Source organism: Hyperolius riggenbachi, chromosome 8 (genome assembly GCF_040937935.1).
Source record: "Hyperolius riggenbachi isolate aHypRig1 chromosome 8, aHypRig1.pri, whole genome shotgun sequence".
Taxonomy (NCBI): domain Eukaryota; kingdom Metazoa; phylum Chordata; class Amphibia; order Anura; family Hyperoliidae; genus Hyperolius; species Hyperolius riggenbachi.
The window spans coordinates 253,507,815-253,520,971 of NC_090653.1; the positions used below are offsets into that span (position 1 = coordinate 253,507,815).

The following is a 13,157-nucleotide window of genomic DNA, read 5'->3' on the forward strand; positions in this document are numbered from 1 at the left end:
GCTAGCAGCCACCTTCTTTGACCCCGATACCAACTTAGATTACCAAAAAGACTATTGCCTTGGGACCGATTTCATCTCAATTCTTCTAAGGACGATAAGGTGGAAAGACATGGAACCACTGGGAGAACTCTAAACAAAACCTGGTGCCAACAATTACAAGAAAGTTAATTGTTAATCTCTCATCTGAAAGATGCCATGCCCATTTCTGCTTGCTATGCCTCCCTAATTATGCATCTGTCTATGCCCTGCCTCCCGGCATCCAGGTTTACAGGTATGTCATCATTACGTACTAAGTCTTAGCTCCGCCCCTCACTGCCATCTTCTCAATGGCAACATATTTGGGAAAACTGACTTACCCCACCTAAAAAGGGTGTGTGCAAACAAACGTACATCGGAAGCATGAAGTGGAGAGTGGAGCTTTCTGACCTGCCCCTTCAACAGCTATGCAAGCTGCAGTTTTGTGTCACAAACCATAGGAGATGTCCCCAGCACTTTTTAGACAACAGTTGCAAATTGAATTAAAACCATAACATGTAATTCTACTGAATTTCACCCTAAACGACTCTTACCTGAAGCTGTGGTGGAAAATGGTTTCCTGTCGTTGTAGCTCTTCTCGGTTGCCGGTTCCTTGTTGCCCGCTGGCTTCCAGCGCGAGTCAGGTGCTGTGCTGTCTGTAGATGGCGCTGTTCCCACAGGCAGCACGTTCTTCTCAAAGTAGCCGGGATTGGTGATGTTACCCGCTGGGCTGTACTGAGCCACGAGGAAGTAGACCCGCTTACCGTCTGTGGCCATCCCATAACCCACCTCTCTGGAGTCCTTCCAGACCACCTGGGTGAAGTGACCTGAACAGGAAACAGGAAGATTCCTCTTTATCCACAGCAAGCTCTTTTCCAGCTTTGCACTTATAAGAAGAAACCTGAAGTGACAGGCATATGGAGGCTGACATTTATTTCCTTTTAAACAATGCATATTGCCTGGCTGTCCTACTGATCCTCTGCCTCTAATACTATAAGTCAAAGACTGAACAAGCATGCAGATAAGGTGCTCTGACTGAAGTCTGACGGGATTAGCTGCATGCTTGTTTCAGGCGTGTGATTCAGACACTAGTGATGCCAGAAAGATGAGCAGGACTGCCAGGCAACTGGTATTGTTTAAAAGGAAATAAATAGGACATCCTCAATATTGTATGGAGTATGTATTGGATGTTATGCAAGTCTCCCATACTGCCATTTTACTGACATCACATGGGGAGAGGAGGCAGAGGATATTAGTGTATTCTAGAGTTCATATGGACAGTTTCCCACAATTGTCACTTCTGTTTTGAGGTAGCCATACACCTAGCGATGATGGGCAGATTCGACCAAGAGGGCCCTTTTCCACTAGCAATCGCTAGGGTTTGCACTAAATGCTAGCTTTTGCGATTCAGCAAAGGTCCAAATTTTCCCGGCGATGGCGATTTTTGGTATGCAAACAAAATTGTGTCAAAAATCGCTCTGCGCCGTCTGCGGCGCAATTGCACTTAAAGAGACACTGAAGCGAAAAAAAAAATATGATATAATGAATTGGTTGTGTACTATGAATAATTAAAAGAAGATTAGCAGCAAAGAAAATATTCTCATATTTTTATTTTCAGGTATATAGTGTTATTTCTAACATTGCATCATTCTATAATATGTGCAGATTACACAACACTCAGCATTCAAAATGATTCTTTCAGAGCAGTCTGTGAACTAATTACCTCTCCTCTGGCAGATAAAAAGTAAACAGTTGAGATAATACAAGTCAGAAGACAGCCCTCTCCACGACTTTTGAAAGTCGTAGAAATGAATGGCTTTTTTGCATAGAGATAACAACTGGAGTTTCTTAACTCTTCCTGTACTGGAAACAATTAGACTGATGTATCTGATCTTAATGTTTTATTTCTTAGCTGTACTACACATACAAATCATAATATCATAATTTTTTTTTCGCTTCAGTGTCTCTTTAAGGAAAAAACGAATTGCAGTAGTGGAAATTACCTACCGCGATTCTTATGTTATTAGGCAAACCGTAGCAATTTAAAAATCACTAGCAATTTAGCATCGCAATCGCCGCTAGTAGAAAAGGGCCCTGAGGCAGATCTCAGAGAGATCTGTTGGCTGCCCATACACCACAGACCGGTTCCAGATATCACTCATGCTGAAACTGATCAGGAATTGGCCTAGTGACGCCACATCCGCCGACAATGTCCCCGTACTGTTATGATGTGCTTCCACAGTGCACTCCATACATCAGCCAGCGCTACATCTGGCTCCCTCCGACGTCCATACACACGCTCCCCACATGGTTGCCTAGTAAGGGCACGTGTGATGTCACACATCAAATACACACCCAACATTACTAGGCAACCGTGTGGGGCGCGTTTATGGATGGCTGATTGAGCCCAAGGTAGCGTCGGACACAGACAGGTAATGTATGGTGCACTGAGCACATTAAACATTGGGGGAGGGGGGGGGGCAGCGCCGGGGTTTTTGTATCATCTCGATATCGCTCGCCGCTACCGATGCGCACCCGATCGAGCAAGTTGGCCCAACATCTTGCAGCCTGTCCGACCGATTAATGCGAACAATTTCGGCCCAAAATTGGTCGCATTGTTGGTCAGGCATGCACTTGGCGGCACCGATATTCTTACGATAATAATCAAATCGGATAGTCAATTGGCCACCTGATATATGGCCACCTTTTAGGTGAAAAATAAGTAAGCTTTATCAGTTTACAAAACCCTATTCTAACAGCTGACTAAATGTAAACAATTATCTAGGGATTTATCAGACACAGGTGACAGGGAGTAAGTAGCATTATTCAGACAAGAGATACAACTCCTAGGTGAATCTAGAGATGCATTGCTCTGACTGACCTAAATTATTAAGCCTCTTTTTAGAGGAGAGAGAGTGTGTATGTGAGAGAGAGAGTGTGTGTGTGTGTGTGTGTGTGTGTGTGTGTGTGTGTGTGTGAGTGTGAGTGTGTGAGAGAGAGAGAGAGAGAGAGAGAGAGAGAGAGAGAGAGAGAGAGAGAGAGAGAGTGTGTGTGTGTGAGAGAGAGTGTGTGTGAGAGAGAGTGTGTGAGTGAGAGAGAGTGTGTGAGAGAGTGTGTGTGAGAGAGTGTGTGTGTGAGAGAGAGAGTGTGTGTGTGTGAGAGAGTGTGTGTACGTGCAAGAGAAAGAAACTCCATTTCTGTATCAGGCTGAAAAATTTAGAGAAGAGAGAACAGTCAGGGGCGAAGCTAGCAGTGCATCCCTCAGACCTGATATTTCTGAAGGAGCAAAGGTAGGAATTGGTGCTGAGAAGCAGGGTAGAAGTCACTCCGAGAGCAATTGGAAGATCCAAATTTCAAGATGGGAGTGCAAAGTTTCAACTTGGCTACAAGGAAAGAAACACCCTCATTTTTCTGTGACTGGAGATACCCCAAGGGCTGATTCACACTACGGGCACTTCCCTAAGGGCCAGCAATTTGAAAAGCTCTTGCTAATAGTTACAAAATTCCACTAGTGGATGCAGTTAAAGAGACACTTAAGCCAGAAAAAAAATGAGTTTTACTCACCTGGGGCTTCTACCAGCCCCCTGCAGCAGTCCTGTGCCCCCGCAGCCACTCGCTAATCCTCTGTTCCCCCGCTGCCTGCTAGTTTCGTTTTTGCCGACAGGCCCGTCAGGACTGGCCACGTGTAGCTTTTTCCGCATTCCCAACTTAAATTAGCGCTATTGCGGGCCGCATTACGCACGCATAGATATGCGCCAATTACAGTCGGGAATGCGGAAAAAGCTACGTGTGGCCAGTCCTGACGGGCCTGCCGGGAAAAACTAAACTAGCTGGCAGCGGAGGACCAGAGGATTAGTGAGTGACTGCGAGGGCACAGGACTTCTGCAGGGGGCTGGTAGAACCCCCAGGTGAGTAAAACTTTTTTTTCTGGCTTAAAGAGACACTACTGGCCTCAATTCACAGAGCATTAGCAAACGTTTATCAAACACTTTATCAAACGTTTGATAATTTACCTCATGGGTAAAATCTCATTTTGAATTCACTAAGGTGTTATATATTTGTTGAACGTTTTATCGGTAAAAAATTCGATAAATATATAACACCTTAGTGAATTTAAAATGAGATTTTACCCATGAGGTAAATTATCAAACGTTTGATAAAGTGTTTGATAAACGTTTGATAATGCTCTGTGAATTGAGGCCACTGAAGCGGAAAAAAAAAACATGATATAATGAATTGGTTGTGTTCTGCTAATCTTCTAGTAATTATTCATAGCACACAACCAATTCATTATATCATGTTTTTTTTTTCCGCTTCAGTGTCTCTTTAAGGAAAAAACGAATTGCAGTAGTGGAAATTACCTACCGCGATTCTTATGTTATTAGGCAAACCGTAGCAATTTAAAAATCACTAGCAATTTAGCATCGCAATCGCCGCTAGTAGAAAAGGGCCCTGAGGCAGATCTCAGAGAGATCTGTTGGCTGCCCATACACCACAGACCGGTTCCAGATATCACTCATGCTGAAACTGATCAGGAATTGGCCTAGTGACGCCACATCCGCCGACAATGTCCCCGTACTGTTATGATGTGCTTCCACAGTGCACTCCATACATCAGCCAGCGCTACATCTGGCTCCCTCCGACGTCCATACACACGCTCCCCACATGGTTGCCTAGTAAGGGCACGTGTGATGTCACACATCAAATACACACCCAACATTACTAGGCAACCGTGTGGGGCGCGTTTATGGATGGCTGATTGAGCCCAAGGTAGCGTCGGACACAGACAGGTAATGTATGGTGCACTGAGCACATTAAACATTGGGGGAGGGGGGGGGGCAGCGCCGGGGTTTTTGTATCATCTCGATATCGCTCGCCGCTACCGATGCGCACCCGATCGAGCAAGTTGGCCCAACATCTTGCAGCCTGTCCGACCGATTAATGCGAACAATTTCGGCCCAAAATTGGTCGCATTGTTGGTCAGGCATGCACTTGGCGGCACCGATATTCTTACGATAATAATCAAATCGGATAGTCAATTGGCCACCTGATATATGGCCACCTTTTAGGTGAAAAATAAGTAAGCTTTATCAGTTTACAAAACCCTATTCTAACAGCTGACTAAATGTAAACAATTATCTAGGGATTTATCAGACACAGGTGACAGGGAGTAAGTAGCATTATTCAGACAAGAGATACAACTCCTAGGTGAATCTAGAGATGCATTGCTCTGACTGACCTAAATTATTAAGCCTCTTTTTAGAGGAGAGAGAGTGTGTATGTGAGAGAGAGTGTGTGTGTGTGTGTGTGTGTGTGTGTGTGTGTGTGTGAGTGTGAGTGTGTGAGAGAGAGAGAGAGAGAGAGAGAGAGAGAGAGAGAGAGAGTGTGTGTGTGTGAGAGAGAGTGTGTGTGAGAGAGAGTGTGTGAGTGAGAGAGAGTGTGTGAGAGAGTGTGTGTGAGAGAGTGTGTGTGTGAGAGAGAGAGTGTGTGTGTGTGAGAGAGTGTGTGTACGTGCAAGAGAAAGAAACTCCATTTCTGTATCAGGCTGAAAAATTTAGAGAAGAGAGAACAGTCAGGGGCGAAGCTAGCAGTGCATCCCTCAGACCTGATATTTCTGAAGGAGCAAAGGTAGGAATTGGTGCTGAGAAGCAGGGTAGAAGTCACTCCGAGAGCAATTGGAAGATCCAAATTTCAAGATGGGAGTGCAAAGTTTCAACTTGGCTACAAGGAAAGAAACACCCTCATTTTTCTGTGACTGGAGATACCCCAAGGGCTGATTCACACTACGGGCACTTCCCTAAGGGCCAGCAATTTGAAAAGCTCTTGCTAATAGTTACAAAATTCCACTAGTGGATGCAGTTAAAGAGACACTTAAGCCAGAAAAAAAATGAGTTTTACTCACCTGGGGCTTCTACCAGCCCCCTGCAGCAGTCCTGTGCCCCCGCAGCCACTCGCTAATCCTCTGTTCCCCCGCTGCCTGCTAGTTTCGTTTTTGCCGACAGGCCCGTCAGGACTGGCCACGTGTAGCTTTTTCCGCATTCCCAACTTAAATTAGCGCTATTGCGGGCCGCATTACGCACGCATAGATATGCGCCAATTACAGTCGGGAATGCGGAAAAAGCTACGTGTGGCCAGTCCTGACGGGCCTGCCGGGAAAAACTAAACTAGCTGGCAGCGGAGGACCAGAGGATTAGTGAGTGACTGCGAGGGCACAGGACTTCTGCAGGGGGCTGGTAGAACCCCCAGGTGAGTAAAACTTTTTTTTCTGGCTTAAAAAGACACTACTGGCCTCAATTCACAGAGCATTAGCAAACGATTATCAAACACTTTATCAAACGTTTGATAATTTACCTCATGGGTAAAATCTCATTTTGAATTCACTAAGGTGTTATATATTTGTTGAACGTTTTATCGGTAAAAAATTCGATAAATATATAACACCTTAGTGAATTTAAAGGGATACTGTAGGGGGGTCGGGGGAAAATGAGCTGAACTTACCCGGGGCTTCTAATGGTCCCCCGCAGACATCCTGTGTTGGTGCAGCCACTCACCGATGCTCCGGCCCCGCCTCCGGTTCACTTCTGGAATTTCTGACTTTAAAGTCAGAAAACCACTGCGCCTGCGTTGCCGTGTCCTCGATCCCGCTCTGATGTCATCAAGAGCGCACAGCGCAGGGCCAGTATGGTCTGTGTCTGCGCAGTACACTCCTGGTGACATCAGCGGGATCGAGGACATGGCAACGCAGGCGCAGTGGTTTTCTGACTTTAAAGTCAGAAATTCCAGAAGTGAACCGGAGGCGGGGCCGGAGCATTGGGGAGTGGCTGCGCCAACACAGGATGTCTGCAGGGGACCATTAGAAGCCCCGGGTAAGTTCAGCTCATTTTCCCCCGACCCCCCTACAGTATCCCTTTAAAATGAGATTTTACCCATGAGGTAAATTATCAAACGTTTGATAAAGTGTTTGATAAACGTTTGATAATGCTCTGTGAATTGAGGCCACTGAAGCGGAAAAAAAAAACATGATATAATGAATTGGTTGTGTGCTATGAATAATTACTAGAAGATTAGCAGAAAAGAAAATATTCTTATACTTTTATTTTCAGGTATATAGTGTGTTTTCTAACATTGCATCATTCTCTAATATGTGCAGATTACACAACACTCTGCATTCAAAATGATTCTTTCAGAGCAGTCTGTGAACTAATGACCTCTCCTCTGGCAGATAAAAAGAAAACTGTTCACTTACAGTTGAGATAATAAAAGTCAGAAGACAGCCCTCTCCACGACTTTGAAAGTAGTAGAGATTAATGGCTCTTTTGCATAGAGATAACAACTGGAGTTTCTTAACTCTTCCTGTACTGGAAACAATTACACTGATGTATCTGATCTTAATGTTTTATTTCTTAGCTGTGCTACACATACAAATCATAATATCATAATTTTTTTTTCGCTTCAGTGTCTCTTTAAGGTTCACTTTAAGCCTTAAAAAAAAGTTTATATTTCCACCACTAGATGGCACTGCTGTGCCTCTAACATTTTTAAACACACATGCAACAGATGCTGGGTGGGGATGGTCAGGGAGATGCTAATTCTCAAATGATACAGGAACATACAAATTTTGTTTGCAAATGTATACAGCTTTACCATAGACAAATTGAAACCGGCCACACTGGAATACGATTGGTCTAATTTCAAGCTACATAAAATTTGCATAATCTTATAAATTATTTGCATTTCATTAAAGGGTACCTTAGGGCTGTGACATTTAAAAAAGGGGGTGGGGGTGTGTGCAGGAAGCTTTCTTCATGCCCCCCACTCCCCCCCCTCTCCTCCGCCCCCCTTCATTGTAGTTTAATACTTCCATGTTGGGAGGGTCGGTGAGTAGTGTGCTGACGCTGCCCAGAGACTCGCATCCTTGATCGCCATTTACAGACATTTTTTTTCTGTGTATCAACACTTTAAAGAGAACCCGAGGTGGGTTTGACAAATCGTATCAGGACACAGAGGCATGTGCTATATACAATGACCAGCCTTTGTGTCATTTCAATGTGACTCCAGTCCCCCCCCCCCCCCCCCGGAGGCTCTGCTGTCCCCCATTATAAAAAGCACCAGGCTAGCAACACACAGATTGTCGCTAGCCTGTTATTTACCTCAGTGCTGCCACCGCTCCCCCGCCTCCTGTATAGCGCGGCTCCCCGCCTGTGTCCCTTCCCTCCCTGCCTCTGTAAGCTGATTGGAGGAAGCTTAGGCAGAGGTAAAAAGCAGGCTAGCGATAATCTTTTGTCGCTAGCATGGCGCTTTTTATAATGGAGGACAGCAGAGCCCTGGGGATGGGAAGGGGGGGGGGGGTCATTGTATATAGCAAATGCCTCTGTGTCCTGATATGATTTGTCAAACTCACCTCGGGTTCTCTTTAAGCTAGTATTTTGCTGCCATTTTAAACAGCGTTAAATTAAACAATCGAAGTTTATTAAAAAAAAAATTAATCTCTATCAGCCCCTTATACACTTCTGGGAGTTCTGGTTCACCATGAGCTTGCTGGGTAATCCAGTGCACACCAAAAAGCACTAGCGTAATCGCAAACGCTCAGCGCTTTTTCGTGTGATTTTTTTAGAGCGATTTTCCACACATGCCTGGCGATTTTTGGAGCGTTTTGGTGTAGCTTTTTTTTATATTTTGCTACAGTAGAGCTGTAACTGGACAGCTTCTGTAACAAAAAACGGTTGATCTAGCGCTTTTCAGAGTTATTTTCCACTTTCCTAAACTTAAAGGACAACTGAAGTAAGAAATATATGTAGGCTGCCATATTTATTTCCTTTTATACAATACCAGTTGCTGGGCAGCCCTGCTGGTCTATTTGGCTGCAGTAGTGTCTGAATCACGCCAGAAACAAGCATGCAGCTAATCTTGTCAGATCTGACAATAATGTCAGAAACACCTGATCTGCTGCATGCTTGTTTAGGGTCTATGGCTAAAAGTATTAGAGGTAGAGGATTAGCAGGATAGCCAGGCAACTGGTATTGCTTAAAAGTAAAAAAAAACATGGCAATCTCCACATCCCTCTTGCTTCAGTTGCCCTTTAACATTGAGGCTGAATCTCCTCAGAAATCAGCAAAAATGCTGCAGAAAAAACGAATCGCTCTGGTGTGCAATGTGCCATTGAAATACAGTAGCCAAGTGCTTTTCAAAATACTCAGAACCGCTCTTGGTGCGCACCAGCCCTAACTCTGGGGGTTTCAAGTCCTACCTCATACAGCCACATTAATCCATGCCATGCACTGATGAGGATCAACCAATCCGAACAGTCTGTATGTATGTTGGATTATTGTGGCTCAGTAACATCAACAAGCTGACATATCATTGCATTCCAGCGGTTCTGGAGGTGTGGTTAGGCTTTCAGGAACAATAAGACTACTTTCCCACCGGATCTTTTTAAGGATTAGGATCATTTGAATCAGATCATTGAAAAGATCCGGATCTTTGAACCGAATCATTTGAATCATTTTACTAGGGAAGCAGACTGGGTGAAATGATTAGCAGGACAGGACTTTCCCTGCACTGTACATTCTGTATGTTCCTATTTCTTCCAGACAGACATCCACTGTGAACCGAATCTTTCATTGTGATGATCCGGATGATTCGACTCACACAAAAGATCCGGATCAAACGAACGATTCGTTCATGATCCGGACAACACTACAGTCCCACCACGAGTCTCCACAGTGCAGTGAATATTAATTAGCTATGTGGCTGGCTGCGAGACCTCCTCCTCCAACATTACTGAGCATGTGCAAACAGTCTAACGTGGCTTAGCCGTGTATAACGTACAGCATGCTGCACTTTCCCAGAACGTGCAGTGTTACACTGTAACGCAACGTGGGCACTGTGAACAGCCCATTGATTTATTATTGCTGTGAGTTGGGCTGCGTTACTGGCTGCTGTAACGTCAGCCTGTAACGTCCCAATGTGAAACCAGCCTAAAGGGATGATAAGCATATTCAGGAGTGATGCATCATGGGAGATATATTTTACTCCAACCTGAATAACTGTAAATGCCTTCTGTTTTAAGAAGGCAAACTTCTGATTTAAAAAACTTTTGAATGTTTTTTTTTTTATTACAGGATGCGATTCCATACAGCGTTTAGACCACTTCATAGAGGCCTGGTGTAATCTTTCATGCTTTACCGTGTGACGGTGACTCACCTGTGTTACCGGAGAAGCCAGGTCTGCTGAAGTCATAGTCCTCAATCTCCTTATACCAGGTGTCCACCGGCTCATTACCTGCAGGAACACACACTAAATCAATCAGCTTTATATCCTTATACATTACAGCAGGGGTAGGGAACCTATGGCTCACATACAAATCAGTAGGGGTTGACTCGCTAAGCTGCTCCGCTTAAGCAGCACAGCTTAGTGTGGCAGCGCAACTAACATTTTCAGAGTAGTGCACACTACTGCTGTAGCATGCACTACTAACTTACTCGTACTCCCCTCAAAACTAACAGCTGCTCCAATTGTCCCACTCTGGACCCTGTCAAGTTTAGTGACAAGATCCCCGCACTTTGATTGGCCCAATAGGCTGTCTGTAACTTGACAGGCAGCCTATTGGGCCAAAGCATGGGAATCTCGTCCTAGAAAATGAATAGAGCTCCAAGTCAGCTAGCTAATTGTACAAGCTGTTAGTCGGTATTTCTCCTGTCTGGCTCTCTGGGAAATTGCTGGTGTTGCTGAAACTCAAGAGAAGCTGAAGACCTGTCTGACACGTCCGCAGCCTGGAGGATCAACTGTATACATATCACCATGACAACAGGGACATGAGCCCTCTGCTGCGCATGAGCACTGTGCCAGTTTGAAACCTATTGTATGGCTCTCATGGAAATACATTTTTAAAATATGTGGGGTTTATGGCTCTCTCAGCCAAAAAGGTTCCTGACCCGTGCAATACAGCAACATTCATAAAGTGCTTTTCTCCTATAGGTCTCAAAGTCCATTGATAGATCTCAGATCAATACATATGCATCAATACATGCGGGGGGCGGTTTCATAGGCTTTTCTGTCTAGACAAATTGAAGATGAGATGAAAATAAATGAGTTGAGATAAACAATTACATTTGCCCTCCTACTCCTAGAAATGACTTTAAAGAGACTCAGAGACGAACAATCTAATAGATTTTATACATACCTGGGGCTTCCTCCAGCCCCATCCGCACGGATCGCTCCCACGCCGCTGTCCTCCGCCTTCTCTATCGCTGGTACCGGGTCCCGTAACTTTGGCAAGTCAGGGCCAGTCGACGCAAGCGCAGTGACTCCCTCTATACTGGGCTGGTTCAATGCGTAAGGCTGGCGTCAGAGAGACGGAGGGAGTCACTGCACATGCGTAAAACTGGCCGCGACTGGCGGAAGTTATGGGACCTGGTGCCGGCGATAGAGGAGGCATGAAGTAATGTCGATGCATGCACCAGTGTCATACGAGGTACACGAGGTACAGGAGCTGTGACGCTGGAGGCCAGGATTCAGCCCGGCAGAGGCCAACTCCATTTATTGGTTAGTATCATAGCCACAAATCAGCACAACGTTTCAGCACGCAGGCCTTCATCACGTTCTTGACAAAGGCCTGCATGCCAAAACGTTGTGCCATTTTGTGGCTGTGATACTAACTAATAAATTGAGCTAAAATTCCTAAATCCAGGTTGAGACCCGGTCGATCTCTTCACTTCACTGTTCATTCCTCCACCTTGTGGAATCCTGGTGCTGATTGGTCGATTCCCTGGTGCTTAACCTCGAGGAACACACAGGTTTACACCCCCCCCCCCCCCCCCCCGACCAGGCAGTTTTTCACACTTCAGCACTGTACCACTTTAAAGCGGACCCAAACCAAACATTTTTTTTCATTAAAAATATTTAGTTGCACCACTCTGACACATACAAAGATAGATAAACACTCCTTCAAGCCTATGAGCATTTCAGTGCATGCTTTTCACCCTTCTCTTTTCATAACTAATGTTATACAGGGGGCAGCCATTAGCAATTCCTCCATTGCTGGACACCACCTACTTCACCCGTTTGCCGGATTTTGAAAGGAAGGGAGGGGTTCCTCCAATAAATGTAAAATATTCTATATTTGTCATCATGCAGATGAAAAAAGGCTGCTATTTACTATTATAATTTAGAAAATAGATTTTATTTCTGAAATCTTGTATTTTTAATTTGGGTCCACTTTAACAGTTTATTGCTCACTCATACAAGTTAACACACAAATTAATTTTACACCATTTTCTTGCCACTAATACGTCTAAAACGTGTTAGTTCTGTCAGATTTCTACTACCTACAGTGACAGCAACATAGGAGAAAAGTAATTGTTGGCTCATTTTACTATGGGCGAAATATACTTAGTTTATGTATTTTAACCAGTTGAGGACCAAAGGCTTGCACCCCCTAGTAACCATTCAATTTTTTTTACAATTCAGCACACTGCAGCATTAACAGTTTACAGCTCACTGATACAAATGAATCTGCCCTCCTTTGCTTGCCAGGAACAGGGCTTGTGGTCTCTGATCGCTCCTGTGATCTTTCGTTTTTTTTTTTAAATTCATTAAAAATATTTTTTTTAAGAGCCCTATTTATATTAATCCCCTCTCCCCCCTAAATTGTTTCTAGACGGCAAGCGGTACACAGTCCTATACCTCCAATGCATAGGACTGTGGCAGGGATTAAATTGTGCGACCGTCTGAGGGGCAGTGAAGTCACAGAGCTGTCACTTGTACAGGGAGTTCTGCAGGGAGCTGAAATCCAAAGCCTGCTAGTCGTGGGCTGACAGGCTGATCTCAGCGGCCGCCTCTCTCCTTCTGCAGGGAACAGGCACTTGCGCGAGCACTCGTTCCCTGCTAATCTCACGCATGGCGAGGTAACGCAATTACGCGTTGGGCGGACCTTGGGGAGCCACTCTGTGGCCGCCATCCTGCATTAGGCGGTCGCAGAGTGGATACATTTACAATTTTCCCGATAGTGGTCCTTTAATTGTATTCTGAGCAGTCGGACACCCAGGGCCGGGCCGAGGCAAGAGAGGCTCCAGCCTCAGGGCGCAGTGTAGGAGGGGGCGCAACTCACTCAGCTATCATTCCCCTATTGTGTTTGAAGCAGA

At 45.0% G+C, this 13,157-nt stretch overlaps 1 pseudogene; it reads right to left on the reverse strand.

Moving 5' to 3' along the window:
* LOC137527762 (uncharacterized) overlaps positions 1-13,157 on the reverse strand; it is a 205,656-nt pseudogene that overhangs the window by 116,570 nt on the left and 75,929 nt on the right.